This window comes from Apium graveolens, chromosome 11, assembly GCF_009905375.1.
Source record: "Apium graveolens cultivar Ventura chromosome 11, ASM990537v1, whole genome shotgun sequence".
Classification (NCBI taxonomy): Eukaryota; Viridiplantae; Streptophyta; class Magnoliopsida; order Apiales; family Apiaceae; genus Apium; species Apium graveolens.
In genome coordinates this window covers 58006569-58025976 of record NC_133657.1, presented here as the reverse complement: position 1 = coordinate 58025976, position 19408 = coordinate 58006569, and positions in this window count along the sequence as shown.

The window sequence follows — 19408 nt, the reverse complement described above, 5'->3', positions numbered from 1 at the left end:
CGTGTTTTGACTTTTTCGATCCGGATTACGGTTTGACCCATGCGCGGCCCGACGCAAAATTTTCGATACGATAATCATTTCGGTGAATCAACAAAACCCGTATTCTCGAAAGACGGGATATTATTACATTATTTCCATAGAAAGTATTTTATAAAAAAGGCCGGTTGGGATAATTATCCAAAACTGATATCAAATCGGATCGTTATTGCAGTTACTTAGCGGCTAAGCAACTAATTTAACGATCCAAAATGATCCAGAACGAACCAATATTCCGTAAATATAAATAGCATATTTCTTATTTCATTTTATTCGTTTACTCATTTACAACCAGTAAAAAATATAGTAAATACCGAGAAAAACCCTAGAAACCGATATGTTCCTGAGAATCAAATGCACGAACGAAGGCGTTACCGAACTCCAATTTAAGCGTGTAATATATCAAAATGAAGCTCTCGAAAACCACTTTCTGAATCAATCAACCATTTTAGTGCACCAATTAAGGTAATTTTCTTATTTATTTATTAATATTCGAATTATTTGATAATTAAATTATGAAAATTTGTTCTTGATGTTGTTGATATGATTTGATGATTCCATCATGTAGATAATATTTTTCTAGTCAATTTCATATATTATACTTCAAAAATTGAGTTCAATAACATAAAATAATTAAGGTTTGATTTTCTGAAAATTCTCTAAAAAGCTGTTCTCGGTGTTCTTAAAGAATTCTGAGAATTAAAATCAAATTTGAGGATGATGCAAATCTCAGTTTTTGAAGTATGAGTAATCAAAATGCTCAGATTTTCATGCTCTTTCTGTTTATGCCATCAAATAATTCGAACGATATGTAAATTGTAAATTTCATAAATTAGGGTTTATGTCGAAATTTGGGGGTTTATGAATTAGTGATTTTTGATTGTTTGTGATGATATGGATAGCTTTATCATGTTCAACACAGTCGATTTATACATAAATTTGTATTGTTTTAGTTCGGGAAGTACTATGTGAAAGGAATATGTCCTAAGTCCAATCATGTATTAGGATTTAGGAATAACTTTTATGTAATTTGTTTTGATTTCATTGATATTAATAAAGACTTGTTTTGTTTTTATTACGGGCTTTATCTATTTAAGTGTTTAAATAAGATATACCATAGTTTAGAGTAAAGCTTTTTATGGATTATGATGAGATCATAATAGTGAGACCTAAAAAGATGATAACTCTAAACTTAAATAGTTCCTGGTCATAGGATTACTAACTGGTAATTAATAATCCGCAAAGATCGGTACATACTATGCTTGCTTCATTATGAAGGATGTCTGTTCTCATAGACATTTGTGTGGTGACACTATAGCTAGTATGTAGGTGCTTATTATGGAATAAGTTCACTGAACATGACTCGCCCAGCTGAACAACTGATGGAGTTCACTCACGTGTCAGCAGTTGTTCGCTTAGTGATAGTTGTACAAGTATCCTTAGACTTGAGGTCATCATAGTCATCTTGTGTACACTGAACTATGCTTTGGTTTAGTTCTTAGTCTCCAGGGACAATTATTAGGGCTCTTCTGGGTATAGGAATTTGTACACGAAGATAGTGTATGATCAATAAAGGATCTACCCCTTCCAGTGAAGGAAGCGAATGTTCAAGGCTGATCCACTTATGCTAGTTCAGGAATCTCTGGCCAGAGTAAATGAAATTAGAAAGGAGTTTCTAATTTGCATAGAACTACGCATAGTAAATGGTAAGCAAAGTGATTGAATTAGATAGGCTTGACACGAGATCCATGCCTTGTATTTAATCGGGACATTGTAGGGTAGAAGGAGTTTATTGTACGATAACTATTCACTGACAGGTTCTTGGTATTCTAAGCAGTGAATTCATATTATCCGGATAGTCGCGATATGTTGAGAAGCATCACTCACGATGTAGAATAAATATGATTAATTAATTAATCATATTTAATAAATTAGAGAATTTATATAAATAATGATAAAATAGTTTTATTATTATTTATTTCTACTACCGGCTTAATATTGAACCTACAGGGTCACACCATAAAAAGAGAATGATTTTATGGTGGAGGAATTAATTAATAATGGCTAATAATTATTTATTTGTGAAATAAATAATTAATTGGCAAATTTAATAATTGATTAAATGAGATTTAATTGATTATAAATTAATTAAGAAAAGTTCTTAATATTATTAATTAAGGATTTAATTTTTGGAAATTAAATCAAGAGAGAGAATTATTTCTAAAGTGTTTAGAAAAAGAATTAATGATTAAAAGGTGTTTTAATTATTAATGAGAATAATAAATGGGATAATAATAATAATATTTATAGGAAAATTTCAGCTGAAATTTTTGCCTATAAATACACTATTATAGACCCTATTTTATTCTAACACCATCGAAACCCGAAAACCCAAAAAGTTTGGAAAACCCAATTCTCTCCACCTCCTTCCTCCTCCTAAAAGTCGTTTTCTTGGTGGATACCGGTGGAGTGCTTCACACTTGAGGAGCAACTGCTAAGGATCTCTGATCGTTGTCTCCGAATTATTTTAAAAGGTTAGATTCGATCCCTCGAATTTTTATTCATGATTTATATGCTTTTATTTGGATTTTGTATGTGTAAAAGTGTTTTAACATGACCCCGCTGCGTTAAAAATCCAACACTATGCCGAGTCCATGAATTTTTTTAAAAGGTTAATTTAATTTTCTGGCTAATTGAGATGTTGGGTGTTAATATGAATCATATGAACAGATTATACGTGTTTTTGTCTTCATTTTGACACCAGGATCGTATTTGTTTGTTAAGAATTACCCGATTTCGAAGTTTGGTCGGTGATATTCATCGGTTTTGATCGGAAACTGACATGTGGTAACGATTTGAAGTAGATAGCTTGGTTTTGGAGTTCTGGAGTTACCATAGGTTGATTTAGCCTAAAAATTGTGTTCGAATCGTGGAGTTAAGGCCGGTTTTGGTTCACCGGCGACGAACCGGAATCCGGCGAGGCCCGCCGGTTTCTGGGATGAAACCCACATTCCGGCCGAGGTCCGGCGAAAATCCGGTCGTCTTCCCCATCTGTTCTGCCCTTTGATCCATTCTATTTCGAAGCCAAGACTAAAATTCTGTTTCTGTGAATTATTTCCAAAAATAAATAATAAAAAAACTATTTTTAATTCCAAAAATTATAATTTTAATTCTAAAATTGATTTAGTTAATTATTTTAAATAATTAACTAAATTATTTTTAATTCCAGAAAGTTATTTTCTGTTATTATTTTCAAAATCAAAATTTGAATTAATTATTTATAATTTATCTTAATTAATTATTTATGGATTTAATTAATTAAGTAATTCATTTAATTAATTAATTTTATCTATAAATAGTTAAGTAAAATAAAATTATTTATAATTAAGCTAAATAATGATTTTAAAATCATTTTGAACTTTTAAAATTTATATAAAGGTATTTAAAAATTCAATTAATATTATTATTAATTGAATTATTCTTATTTTATTCATAATATATCAACCGTTCGTCCGTTTAAAAATATTATGCTTCTATTAAAAATATTTTCGAGACCTAAATTCTTTTTTATCAAAAGGGAGTGTGCTTTATGAATCATTCTGAGTCAGTTATTGATCGATAAAATACTTTTTTGACCCGGTTTTAATTCTAGACGTATCAAGACCTATCTTTTGACGATTCAACTTATGTGTTACGTGAAATATGTGACTATGTGTTATACGAAATATGTGATACGTGCCTTATGTGTTTATGTGTTATGTGAACTATGAGTCCACGTGTCTATTAAACTTTATATGATTAAAGATGATCCTTATCTGTTATTATCGGGCGGGTAGACGATAAGGATAAATGTATAGACTAGACAAATATATATTGTCAGTTAATTGAATGGTATCTATTATGATAGATACACATAGTGCGAGGCATTCAAAGACAGACAGAGATTGTAAAATTAAAGTCTGAATACGTATAGTAATGAAACGAGTGGATTCAGAATAGAGATAAACCTGAAACGGTGAATGATAAGAAATGTCAAGTGGTCTGTCAATGGAAATGCAGACACATCAGGACTGAGTGATATGGCAGATAGTTAAAGATCAGAGGGTTATCAATTGAGGCAAGTATTCCTGAACTTTCTTTTAATATATTGCGAATATTTCTTCGTTCCTATTCTATGTTCAGAATAGTTAACTGTTTTATATTTCGCTGCAATTACTCTTATTATGCTAGTTTTTTTCATTATTGTTCCTATAATTCGATTGCTCTCTTGAGCAAATACCCATTCTTTCGGGTTATTTGCGAACCCTGAGTTGGGATGTATTGAATTCAAAATGATTTGATATCGAAATACTCTATAGGCTGGATGGTTATTGTGAGGGCCAGCGATGAGCTGTACCCTATGGGCCGGGGATGGACCGGACCCTTGGGCGATAATTCCTAGGTACCTGAATGGATTTATACAGTTGGGTATAGATCCGCATTGTATCCTGACTGATCAGCAGGGTATAGTGCATATGTTGGTTTCTAGTGTCCAGTCTAATTTATTGTTGATCACCATTAATAGCATTCATTCCTGAATAGTTTATAATTACAAATCAAATAAAGATTTGATTCAAAAGGATGAAATATTGAAGCGATCACTGTTCTTTTACAGAAAAATGTGATTTATGATTAAAGGCTATTGAGGGCCGATGTTTTGTTCGCTCAACTATTTAACTACGTAAAGACGTTTTTAAAATCTTTCTACAATCGTTTCCAGGAGTTTTTCTGATCTGATACCTGGAAACCATTTCTGATACTTGATGAGCATATTTGGCTCACTCTTTCTTTGTGAACTCTTATTTCTTTAAGTATCAAATGAGGGCAAAGGTAATAGCTTTTAATAGACAGCAAAAGTGGTGAGATTCCAGCTGAAGAAATTTGGAGGTGTCAAAGTGATCAATACAAGGAAATTAGTAATGAGGTAATAAAATTGGATTTAGACAATGTAAATGTTAGAAGGTTAGATTCTTGTTTCATACTGTAACCTGTAAGATATCCTGAATAATGAGGGGTTATCTGTATATTTATTTTAATATACAGGTTTTTATTATTTAAAGCTGTGTAGTGACACCCAATCCTGACCCCGGATTTGGGGGTGTTATAGATGGTATCAGAGCTACAGGTTATTGGTCACTGAAATAAGAATAGATGAGGGTAAGATAGGAGTGATATGACGTATGAGATAGGAAAGACCCTAGGCATACTCATTTTAAGTTAGAATTGAGTACGAATGAGGATTAGCAGGTCCGAAACAGAATTGGTAACCCCGAATTGTAAAGGGAAGTGTAAGGCGAATATCGCAACGCTATAGGTATATTGAGTTCTCCGATCCTACAGTATTGAGGAATCGACAGTACCAATGTTGCACGTTTTAAAGCAACCACCATTACGAGAAGATTCATATCACTTATCGGGAGCTGTGCAAGGAATGATATCTACCTTACTAGGTATAGGTAAGACTAGCAAGAAGATGCGACCTTATCTATAGACCGAACGTCGAGTCGCATGCGTGGTGGCAAGCATAATGTCAAGGACGATGACAAGAATGTCAAAGACAGAATCAAATGTCAGCGTTGGGGTATGATTGCGAATAAAATAATATACGACGGTAAATGAAGTTTCGTCGACTAATAAGTACGAGCAGAATCCAAGGAAAAGTGGAAGAAGTACCAAAATGGAGAGACCCTTATATGGTCATTCCTTCAATTAGATAGTTCATTAGTGGATCAAGAGAATAGCAAGTAACTTATATAGCAATGACGACCGAATATTTGATTTTCAAAATTTTAAAATGAGATTTCGGAGAAGATCTTCTTAATCAACTTTCAGAAGATTTTTGCATGGAATGAGTTTTACAATTTGGTTGTCGAATTACTATTTAAGTTCTTGTTATTATAAAAAGAAAATGACCTAAAAAGAAGAATAGATATAGACTCAGTATTGTTAATCTGGAGGACCAAGTAAACCCACTAGTAAGAAGAAAGTTTAAGGTTTTCCGTGAAAGAGGAACATAAATTTTGGATTAAATCAACTTGTTAAAACATTATTTACCCAATTCATGAAATTGTTAAAATTTAACAAGATTCATAATTTTAACAGACAATGGATGATTGAAGGAAATGGAAAAATCTTCCAGATGGTTGGAGAAAAATAGTATTCTTATCGACGGAGTTGAGACGTTGCGGGATCGATTGTATTTCTACGCAGCATAGAGGAAATCGGAAGTAATAATTATAAATTTCATAGGGACGCGATTACGATCAAATCATTAAAGTATTTAATGTGGAGGCATTTCCCGACGACATTTCGAAGTTATAATGTGACCTAAACTGTGAATCTCGCATTCGAATGGCTTCTGAAGACATACGTAAGTGAAGCATGGAAGGTGACCAACACTGACATTCTTTCTTTTAATATGATAGCATATGTTCTTCTTGATTCTTGAATATATATGAGTTTCTTCTGTGGATAAATCATATGAGGTGAAGACGAAAGAAAATTTAGTGTACTCCTTCTGAATTGTTTCTTTTCTCAAATTTCTGATTCCTGATTGAGACAGACAGTGTTGTGGTATGACGCTTTGTCGAAATGATGAAGAGTCGGGTGGGACGCCACCTAATCATGTACTGTATGCCATTTAGTATGAAAGACTGGACATCTTGATTACGAATATGGTTGTCTCATTCACATCTAAATCTTCACTCAATTTTCTTCCTTCAATTTACTGAATTACAAATTTTCCCAATCGTTTGTGGCATTGTTATTCCTTATTCAGTTTTCAATCAAAGTCATATTCGCAAACTCTGCTCTTGCGTAGAGTTTGTCCTCTGACGGTTTCAAAAGAAATAAAATAGTGTGGCATGTGGGATCATACAACAAACATAGATACGACTGCAAACCGATAAATGGTGGATATCTGCGGGTAAGGAATAAGGAATTCATCGATAACATGGACGTGGCAAAGACATCAAGTTAGACAGTTGTTCATGTTACGAGGATCTCATCAATATGATAGATTGCGTTAACATGACTTGCTTCAAATCAGAGGATTTCGACGTGAAATGAATGGTTAACGAATCGTAACAAATAAAATAGTTATAAAATAAAAGTAAGGCTGTATGCAAAGCGAACGAGTGTCGGGACAACAATCGGAGAACAAGGGAATTCTGAACACTGACTTAGATAGGCAATTAATACGTAAAGCATCCCTCATCGCGGAAAGATATTTTTCATGAAAATTCAAGATCAAAGAAATCTTAATTGTAAACAAATTTTGAATGTGTTCTTCAAGAAGTTGTGAAGTTTTCTACCTTGAGTAAACAAGTTATGATGAATTTAATACCCATAACCGGGTCGGTGACGAAAGCTCGATACGGGAACATAAGTGGAGGTAAAGTAATGGTGATTCGTCTGCGAGACCTTTTAAGAAATAACAAACTGATGATGGAATCTTTACACGACGGAGATGATAGTTAAGACCCTGCATGGTTATTGAAAGATAAACAAACTCACTGATGAAATTGAGTGTGTATTGTCAAAGAAGGAGTATCGGTGTAGTTCGTTGAAGGATGCGACATAATTTTTAAAAGTAACTATACCCAATTAGTAATGGTAAGGGATAAGTTAAGAGACTTGCGAAATAAAAATTTTAGAAACAACAAGATAAATTTTAAAGTTCGCTAATAAAATTTTGTAATATTCTGAAAGAACTGGGAAGGGAGTGGTTATATTAATCCTTGTTGATTTAAGACCTTAAGTCTCATTTCAAAAGATATATGTTATGCCAGTTAATCATACCTATACTAATTCGAATGATATAGTTCGATTTATGGTAGATGGATGAATTTGGTTGATGGAAGTGGATGGATATGATTGTGGATACTTTGGTTGATTGATGATGTCGGCTTGAGTCTGACTAGTAGTCGAAGATATAGGGGAAGTGCTGCCCAAATTTATAGAAATTGCCATATATTTAAGGATAAAGAAGTATATTGTCATTCTCATCAGTACTCCGAATGGTTGCGATCTTGGTTCTTGAGAAAGATTGTTATGATCAAACTGACTTTACATAATTGGTCTTTGATTCCAGTTAGCTATTCAGCACTTGGTTTAAGTGATCAGTTAAAAGAGTTAATTGATTAACTTTACCAACTAATGGTTAGTTAAATGGAGATCGATTCCAATTAGATGGAGTCAAGCTCTGACATGATTTTCAGATCCGAAATTAAAGGATTAGCAATTTAGAGGAAGTAATGACATTAGCAGAAATTGGAAGATAGTAGAATTAGCGCGATGTTATCATAAATTGGTGTAAGGTTGTATCCAGATGAATATGACCTTTGCAGTAAATAGGAAAAATAGGAAGTTATGGGTACATGCTGGTGGAAAGAACGTTGCAAGAACTAAAATTCCAAGATAGAGCAAGGAGATGTCACCATCTGTAATGATATTCCATGAAGGACGTGAATATACATCCATATCGAAATACGATTGATGAGAGTTGTGAAATACTGAAAAACTCGCAAACCCAATTATCCGATGTAAATCAGAGGCTAACGAGTCTGCATGTGAACTCAGGAAAAAGAAATCTTGATCAAATGGGAAAGCCAAATATACGATCAGTGATGATTTAAGCCAAGCTAAGAAAAGTAGATACCGATGACTTTTGATAATTCTGTTAGTAAGAATTTAAAAATTATAAATAAAAGCCTTCATTATAGCGTTAACTTCAGAAATGATTTATCTAATAATGAACAGATTAGTATTATTAAGAGGAAGAGATCCCTTAATAATGTGAATGGAGGAAATAATATGAAAAGAAATGGAATCAAAAGAATGATAAAGAAAATTTATAAAATAATCCGGGATTTATGCAAGTTGTGAACGTTAGTGGTGCCAGAACTGATAGGAGAATGAAGTGAAATGCCGATAATTGAAGATGGAAATTTCATTCAAAGAATGCGTATTTACAAGGGAGAGTAAACCCTGGTATTAGTGGCGAACTGCTAAAGAAGAACGTTACAATGAATCTCACATCATGATTCTTTAGAATTAAAGCAAAGCCCGAAGATTCTAACAAATTATTTATCAAGGTTACCTCGGGAAATGATGTAAGAAATTCTCATTGGTTAATACACAGAGTCGAGCTAGTGTCAAAAGCCATGTGTCGTATAACCCAGTCAGAGTGAGATATTGAGTGAAGGAAAAACTTCAGAAATATGGAATGAAAAGAATAATGAAATAAAGAGTACTTCGCGCTATACACAAAAGTGATCATGGAGAAAAGAGAAGGGAGGTATAAAATCACGCATCGGTTATCATAAATTGTAAGTCTGAAGATTAAGTGAACGTAGTGTATAAGGAATAATTGGATAGTGTAATTGTATTTATTAATAATATCCTCGTCCATTCCAGAACTAAGGAAGACCAATTTGAACACCTGGAGATATGCATGCGAAGGGTGAAAGATTAGCAACTGCATTCTAAGCTACAAAGGTATGAACTCTGGTTATAATTAATTATGAGCTACGGAATTATGGTTAATTACCAACCAAGCAAGATCCATTCAGAGACAGATTTCTTGAGTAGAAAAGAAAGAGTGAATATCACTAAGATTGCTGGGGAGTGGATAAAAGGATTGGAAAAGTTAGAAATTAAAGAACGGGTTTTGGTCCGGTTTCTAGATGATGCTGATACGCACTTTATTGTTAGATATCAAAAGTGGTATTAATATAGATGATTGATGTTGACTTCAGTATGGAATGTTATGAGCATCAAAGTTCATATTGATATCTAATTTGATATGACAACAAAATAAGTATTAGTACCAAGAGTCCGGTTTTCAATAAAGTTATGATTCATTCCATTCCGAACTAATATTTCCTTTCAAATAGTGAAGGATTTTCTCTCGATGAATATACTTGATAGCGATTGAAAGGAAATTGAATTATACTACAAATTGGCCAGTTAAATGCAATTGTCGAAATTTTCCTTTAATTTTTAGTTTTGAATAGATTTAGAACATTTCGAAGCATCAGACGCCATGGGTTCAGTATATCGGGCGCAGATGGATTGAAAGTACAAGAGACCAGCTAAAGGTTCTCGAATACGATTGAAAATAATCATAGGCCAGACTAACCGAATAAAAGGGGACGTGAAAAGTAAAGTAGGACAGTCATGGAAAATGGAAGGTTCATGAACATAAATTATTAGAATTAGAAAGAGAAGCAGATTAGTATAAAGTAAGTTAGTCTATTGGGACAATGAGATAGATAGAACGATTATAAATGAGTTGGCCTTGTGTGGCAGGCATAACGAGTTCACAAGATGTTCACATATACATGACTAAGAAGGGTAATTTAGCTCCCTAAGTATAAAATGAAGGTTGATTCAGGTTACGCGAGTAACAGATAGATTTGATGTCAGTAAGAGATCGTTGAGTTGTGACTAAAGTAATGAGACCTGAGAAATTATAAGAAAGGTACTTGGAAAAAAAATATCATAGTCAACGTCAGAAATCAAATACGCCATGGTCCCAATGCATCATTTCCAAATAAAGAAGAAAATTACGGGAATGATAAAGAGCCTCGAATGCGATGGGCAGCGATTAGAAATTTGGTTATTTGAACGAAGAAACATATGGGGATGAAGTTCAACACTGAGTAATAGTTGCAAATGCTCATAAGCATGAGTTACTAGAATTGGAAAGAAAAAGAGAATTAAGATGTGTTATGTTGGTCCCTCCTAGATAGTAAAATAGGCAGGATAGATAGAAGTGAGTTGGCTTCACAGCTACCCGTATCGCGAATTCATAAGGCGTTTATATGTATATATCCAGAAAGAGTAAGTTAGCTCCATTATATATAGAAGATGGGAATTTGAATTGAGTTATACAAGCAACAAATAGAATATGAAGTTAGCAAGAAGCTATTAAGGAAAGATTGATGTTATACGTTAAGTTATGAAAAATTATAGGGTTGAGAGATTCACCTGAAAAAATGAAAGTGATATACTTGAAAAGTATCAGTATTATTCCTTAGCGTGATACTGAGGAAATATCCGGGAAATATCGTGTAATTATTTGTATCAATATATAATTATTATGTGAATATCATATGAATTTTTGGTGAATTATCTGATGATTGATAATAATATTTGGATGTTTGGATATAATAAAATGTGAGTATGTTAATTTTAATATGTCCAGAATAAAAAATAGATAATTAAGGTATTTTTCGGTAGGTTATGGAGTGTTATATGATTTTATAATGATTTATGAATTTATTAATTATTTTCTGAATACTTACAAAATTATTTTGTAAAGCCGGGAATCGTCAGACTTCAACCGTTTTTACGTTTTTACAACCCGAAACTCTTCCGAAAACTCCTTCCTAACCTAATCTGGTAATTCTGGACATTTTCCATGTTTTGACTTTTTCGATCCGGATTACGGTTTGACCCGTGCGCGGCCCGGCATAAAATTTTCGATACGATTATCATTTCGGTGAATCAACAAAACCCGTATTCTCGAAAGACGGGATATTATTACATTATTTCTATATAAAGTATTTTATAAAAAGCCCGGTTGGGATAATTATCCAAAACTGATATCAAATCGGATCGTTATTGTAGTTACATAGAGGCTAAACAACTAATTTAACGATCCAAAACAATCCAGAACGAACCAATATTCTGTAAATATAAATAGCATATTTCTTATTTCATTTTATTCGTTTATTCATTTACAAACAATAAAAAATATAGTAAATACCGAGAAAAACCCTAGAAACTGATATGTTCCTGAGAATCAAACGCACGAACGAAGGCGTTACCGAACTCCGATTTAAGCGTGTAATATATCAAAACGAAGCTCTCGAAAAGCACTTTCTGAATCAATCAACCATTTTAGTGCAGCAATTAAGGCAATTTTCTTATTTATTTATTTATTTATATTCGAATTATTTGATAATTAAATTATAAAAATTTGTTCTTGATGTTGTTGATATGATTTGATGATTCCATCGTATAGATAATATTTTTCTGGTCAATTTCATATATCTTCAAAAATTGAGTTCAATAACATATAATAATTAAGGTTTGATTTTCTGAAAATTCTCTAAAAAGTTGTTCTTGGTGTTCTTGAAGAATTCTGAGAATTAAAATTAAATTTGAGGATGATGCAAATCTCAGTTTTTTGAAGTATAAGTAATCAAAATGCTAAGATTTTCACGCTCTTTCTGTTTATGCCATCAAATAATTCGAACGATAGGTAAATTATAAATTTCGTAAATTAGGGTTTATGTCAAAATTTGGGGGTTTATGAATTAGTGATTTTTGATTGTTTGTGATGATATGGATAGCTTTATCATGTTCAACACAGTCGATTTATACATAAATTTGTATTGTTTTAGTTCGGGAAGTACTATGTCGAGTTCATGAAATTTTTTTAAAGGTTGATTTGATTTTCTAGCTAATTGAGATGTTGGGTGTTAATATGAATCATATGAACAGATTATACGTGTTCTTGTTTTCATTTTGACACCAGGATCGTATTTGTTTGTTAAGAATTACCCGATTTCGAAGTTTGGCCGGTGTTCTTCATCGGTTTTGATCGGAAACTGACATGTGGTAACGATTTGAAGTAGATAGCTTGGTTTTGGAGTTCTGGAGTTGCCATAGGTTGATTTGGCCTAAAAATCGTGTTGGAATCGTGGTGTTAGGGCCGGTTTTGGTTCGCCGACGACGAACCGGAATCCGGCGAGGCCCGTCAGTTTCTAGGATGAAACCCAGATTCCGGCCGAGGTCCGGCGGAAATCCGGTCGTCTTCCCAATCTGTTCTGCCCTTTGATCCATTCTATTTGAAAGCCAAGACTAAAATTATGTTTTTGTGAATTATTTCCAAAAAAAAATCAAAAAAAAACTATTTTCAAATCCAAAAATTATAATTTTAATTCTAAAATTGATTTAGTTAATTATTTTAAATAATTAACTAAATTATTTTTAATTCCAGAAAGTGATTTTCTGTTATTATTTTCAAAAATCAAAATTTGAATTAATTATTTATAATTTATTTTAATTAATTATTTATGGATTTAATTAATTAATTCATTCATTTAATTAATTAATTTTATCTATAAATAGTTAGGTAAAATAAAATTATATATAATTAAGCCAAATAATGATTTAAAAATCATTTGAGCTTTTAAAATTTATATAAAGGTATTTAAAAATTCAATTAATATTATTATTAATTGAATTATTCTTATTTTATTCATAATAAATCAATCGTTCGTCCGTTTAATACGAAATGAACGCCTCTAGACTCAGAAAAATATTATGCTTCTATTAAAATATTTTCGAGACCTAAATTCTTTTGCATCAAAAGGGAGTTTGCTTTTTGAATCATTCTGAGTCAGTTATTGATCGATAAAATACTCTTTTTGACCCGATTTTAATGTTAGACGTATCAAGACCTATCTTTTGACGATTCAACTTATCTGCTACGTGACTATGTGTTATATGAAATATGTGATACGTGCACTATGTGTTTATGTGTTATGTGAACTATGAGTCCACGTGTCTATTAAACTTTATATGATTAAAGATGATCTTTATCTGTTATTATCGGGCGGGTAGACGATAAGGATAAATATATAGACTAGATAATTATATATTGTCAGTTAATTGAATGGTATCTTTTATGACAGATACGCATAGTACGAGGTATTCAAATACAGACAGAGATTGTAAAAGTAAAGTCTGATTATGTATAGTAATGAAATGAGTGGATGCTGAATAGAGATAAACATGAAACGGTGAATGATAAGAAATGTCAAGTGGTTTGTCAATGGAAATGCAGACACATCAGGACTGAGTGATATGGCAGATAGTTAAAGATTAGAGGGTTATCAATTAAGGCAAGTATTCCTGAACTTTCTTTTAAAATATTACGAATATTTCTTCGTTCCTATTCTAAGTTCAGAATAGTTAACTATTGTATTTTTCACTGCAATTACTCTTATTATGCCAGTTTTTTTCATTATTGTTCCTATAATTCGATTGCTCTCTTGAGAAAATACCTATTCTTTCGGGTTATTTGTGAACCCTGGGTTGGGATGTTTTGAATTCAAAATAATTTGATATCAAAATACTCTATGGGCTGGATGGTTATTGTGAGGGCCAGCGATGAGCTGTACCCTAATGGCCGGGGATGGACCGGACCCTTGGGCGATAATGCCTAGGTACCTGAATGGATCTATACAGTTGGGTATAGATCCACATTGTATCCAGACTGATCAGCAGGTATAGTGCATATGTTGGTTTCTAGTGTCCAGTCTAATTTATTATTGATCGCCATTAATGGCATTCCTTCCCGAATAATTTATAATTACAAATCAAACAAAAATTTAATTCAAAAGGATGAAATATTGAAGCGATCACTGTTCTTTTACAGAAAAATTTGATTTATGATTAAAGGCCAATGAGGGCCGATGTTTTGTTCGCTCAACTATTTAAATCTGTGAAGACGTTTTTAAAATCATTCTACAATCGTTTCCAGGAGTTTTTCTAATCTGATACCTGGAAACCATTTCTGATACTTGCTGGGCATTTTTGACTCACTCTTGCTTTATGAACTCTTATTTCTTTCAGTATCAAATGAGGGCAAAGTGAATAGCTTTTAATAGACAAAAAAAGTGGTGAGATTCCAGCTGAAGAAACTTGGAGGTGTCAGAGTGATCAATACATGGAAATTAGTAATGAGGTAATGAATTTGGATTTAGACAATGTAAATGTTAGAAGGTTAGATTCTTATTTCATACTGTAACCTGTAAGCGATCCTGAATAATGAGGGTGTATCTGTATATTTATTTTAATATACAGGTTTTTATTATTTTAAGCTGTGTAGTGACACCCAATCCTGACTCCGGATTTGGGGGTGTTACACTTTCAACCCTTTTCTTAAGTCCATCAAGGATGATTCTATTAACAACTTCCACCTGCCCGTTTTCTTATGGGTGAGAAACCGAGGTAAAGTGAAGCTATATGCTGGTATAATCACAGTACTCTCTGAATTCTGCATTATCAAATTGTCGCCCATTAACAATGACAAGGATGTGTGGGATCCCAAATCGGCATATCACATTCTCCCAGAAGAATTGGGCAATTTCCTTGGTGGTTATCTTGGCTAGTTCCTTAGCCTCAATCCACTTTGTGAAGTAGTCTATGGCTACCACCATAGACTAATAGTCAATGAATTTCCTCTGTCCTAATGCTATAGGAAATGTTCCAAGTATATCCAACAATTCCCCATATTGCAAAAGGAATGGGTGTGCTAATAGATGTAAGCCTCTTTGGGGTTGTACTATTGGAGAATGCCTCTGGAACCTGTCACATTTCTTCACATAAGCCTTTGCATCGACTAACATAGTTGGCCAGTAGAATCCCAACTGAGTTATCTTGTGAGCGAGGGCCCTGCCCCCAAGTGTTGTCCACAAATCCCTTTATGGGCTTCTTTAAGTGCCTCATCTGCTTCAAGAGGTCTCAAGCACTTCAGGTACGGAATAATAAAGGACCTTTTGTAGATAAGGCCTTTAATTAATGAATATCTCAATGCTCTAACCGACAACTTATGTGCCTCCTGAGCATTATCAGGGAGCCACCTAGTCTCTAAGTGGGTCTTGATCGGGTCTATCCAACAGCTTGTCACACCAGCCGGTGCTATCAGATTTATGACATGAATACTAGGGTTCTTTAAGACCTGGAATTAGATACTTCTCGGATAGTTCTTGATTTCAGACAAGGCGAACTGTGACAAGGCATCCTTCGTAGTGTTCTCCTCTCTCAGAACATGTTCTGCATACCATTCATCCAATTGAATAAGTATCCCCTTTACAACTCTCAGGTAGTTGGCCATAGTATCATCTTTGGCCTCAAACTTTCCATTAACTTGAGTGACTATAAGTCTTGAGTCTCCACAGACCTTCAGGTTTTTGGCCATCACGGCTCTAGCCAAGCCTAAGCCGGCTATCAACGCTTCATATTCTTCTTCATTGTTCGTAGTTGGGAAGTCCAAATTCAAAGCATACTCAAACATAAACTCATCGGGGCTTTGCAAGACTAGGCCTGCAACATTAGATTTTTTTTGGACTCTCCGTCAAAATGGCTAACCCAATACTCTTTCAGGGTCATTTCCCTATTATTCTCCTTCTCTACTCCTTCTAGGGTTACTATCTCTTATCCCACGACTTCTTGGTCGTTAATGGTGCATTCAACCACGAAGTCTGCTAAGGCCTGAGCCTTGATGGCCGTTCGAGGCTTGTACTTGATGTCAAATTCTCCTAACTCAATTGCCCACTTAATGAGCCTTCCACTAGCTTTCGGGCTATGAAGAATGTTTCTCAAGGGTTGGTCCGTCAAGATTTCGATCTTGTGAGCCTGGAAGTATGGTCTCAGCTTCCTCGAGGCTGTAATGAGAGCAAGTGTGAACTTCTCTGTGGTGGAGTAATTCAACTCTGCTCCATGGAGCACCTTGCTTACATAGTATACAGGCTTCTAGAGTTTCTCTTCTTCCTTCACGAGGACTACATTAACGGCTTGTTTAGATACCTCCAAGTACAGACAGAGGGTGTCCTCCAGACTTGGTTTAGCCAATAATGGGGCTTTACTCATGTACTTCTTTAACTATTCGATGGCCTCTTGGCTCCAGCTGTCCATTCAAAATTCTTTACCTTCTTAAGGGTTTTGAAAAAATGCAGGCATTTGTCTCCAGAATTGGAGATGAACCTCCCTAGAGTTGTGATTCTTCCTATCGGCTTCTGAACGTCCTTAATGGAGCGTGGTGGCTCCATGTCCAGGATTGCTTTGATCTTGTCGGGGTTGGCCTTTATTCCCCTCTTAGAGACCACGTGACCAAAATATTTTGCAGACCCAACACTAAAAACACACTTGGTGGGGTTCAACATCATCTTGTGGTACCTCAGCACTTCAAATACCTCTCTGAGGTGGCTAATATGATCGGCCTTGCTTAGGCTTTTGACTAACATGTCATCAATACAGACATCCATGGTCTTCCCAATTACATGGGAAAAAATCTTATTTACCAACCTTTGGTAAGTAGCTCCTGTATTCTTAAGTCCAAAATCCATAACAAGGTAACAAAAGACACCAAAGTCAGTTATGAAAGATACCTTGGGGGTGTCATCCTTATGCATTTTAATCTGATTATAACCACTGAGGCCATCCATAAAGCTTAGCATCTTGTGTCCAGCAGTTATGTCGATCAAGGTATCAAGTCCTTGGGACAAGCATCATTCAAGTTAGTGAAGTCGATGCACATCCTCCACTTCTCATTGGCCTTCTTAACCATTACGGGGTTCGCCAACCATTCAGGAAATTGCACTTCTTCAATGAATCCAGCTTCTAGGAGCTTCTCGACCTCCTGTTTAATGGCTTTCAGCCTATCAGGGGCATAAGTTCTCTTCTTCTATTTTACAGCCTTCCGAGTTGGATCGACGTTTAACCTATGAGTTATAAGGTTCGGGTCAATCCCAGGCATATCAGCTGATGTCCAAGCAAACACATCATTATTCTTTTGTAGAAAAGTTGTCAATTGGCCTTTCAAGGGCTTGTCCATAGATGCTCCAATAAACGTGACCTTCTCTGGGTCTAAGGAGTCTAGGGGTATTGGGACCAAGTCCTCTGCTGGCTTCCCTCGCAGTTCATCATTCTCACGGACATCCATGTCTTCTATGGGGAGGACCTGCCCCCCGGTTCCATCGGGCCTAAGTGCTGTAACATAGCAACTGCGGGCCATTTTCTGATCTCATTTTGCTTCTCCAAACCATTACTACTTGTGAACTTCACTACCATGTGGTAGGTTCAGGGCACGACCTTAAATGTGTGGATCCATGTTCTACCCATGATGGCATTATAAGTAGAGGCTGTTGTGACGCCCTCAATCTCGGGGTTAGGAAATGAGGACCCACACACCTTTAAACTATCAATAAAATAACATAAACCCCGATTAACTACTAACAAGATCTAAACAGGATTAAGTATTAGACAAGACAAAACTATCAACCAATAGATATTATTACAACCCAAAATATAATATCGAATTTACACAATCGATTCCGACTTGGAACCGACAGATAACCCATCGTATATTTACAACCTTCCAAGTAAAGCGCTTTCTCATACAACCTGTACTACCTGCTCTGGCATCTCGAAGCCTACAACACAGTAGAGGCCACCAGGTACGCTCTTACGAGAAGTGCGCCTAATTCAGGCCATCTTCTCACTTAACTGTCGTCGGTTAGAATAAATAAAAATATATGAGCATAAAACGCTCAGCAAGTAACTGTATGACGGTTCTATGAGAGCAAGTCCAATGCTAGATGCAAAATGGCTATAGCCATTGCTATAATTTGGCACCAAAAAGTGTTTTTTGGTGCTAAAATAAAAGTTGCACTACAATGCTAGTTTCATAACTAGTTTCAAATTTCCATATATCTTTTAGCTTATACTTAATTTAATATTGTTTTGATACTTTAAGATGTACAAGACAACAATTATTTAACTTTTACCCTACATTTGTAGTAATAGATAATGTGGCAAGGATGCATATATGCATCCTTGATTTCAAATATAGAACCAAGGATGCATCTATGCATATCTGCATCTAAGTATGGCACCCTTTTGGAGTTGAGTTTTTTTGCATTTGGTGCTATAATATAGCAATAGCACCAAAGATAGCATTGTATTGGACTTGCTCTGATGCAATAATAACAATTTACCAAATCCTTTCTTAAGGCTTTCTACTTTAAATCTATAGGTGGCAGATTTCTGTCTTTGGGCTATGAAAGGGTTATGAAGAAATATTTGGTCTTTCAGGAATCATGGCTCATGATAGAGTGAAAGACGACATTCATCACAAATCATTAACAGGATCTCAAGGATCTTTCATTTGGAAAGCAAGAATCTATTCAACTCTTAGAATCAATTATATGATTGATAACAATATCAGAATAAGAATCAGGGTTCTCAAAGTTGTATGCTAAATAATAACACAATCAACTCTTCTCAAATCATTTCAAATCATTTCATTTTCAAAGAAGCAATTTCTATGGCAATGCATTCAATATCTTTTTATAAAGTGATAGGGAACCCTTGATTGGACTAATTTAACTTCCATAAATAATAATACGGGTGATCAGCCTGTACCGACCTCTATCTGGTTGTTAAGGTACCTATGGCATAATTTCAACCTTAAACTGGACTAGCCCCGCTAGTCTCTTATATGACTGGACTAGTCCCACTTGTCTCTTACGTC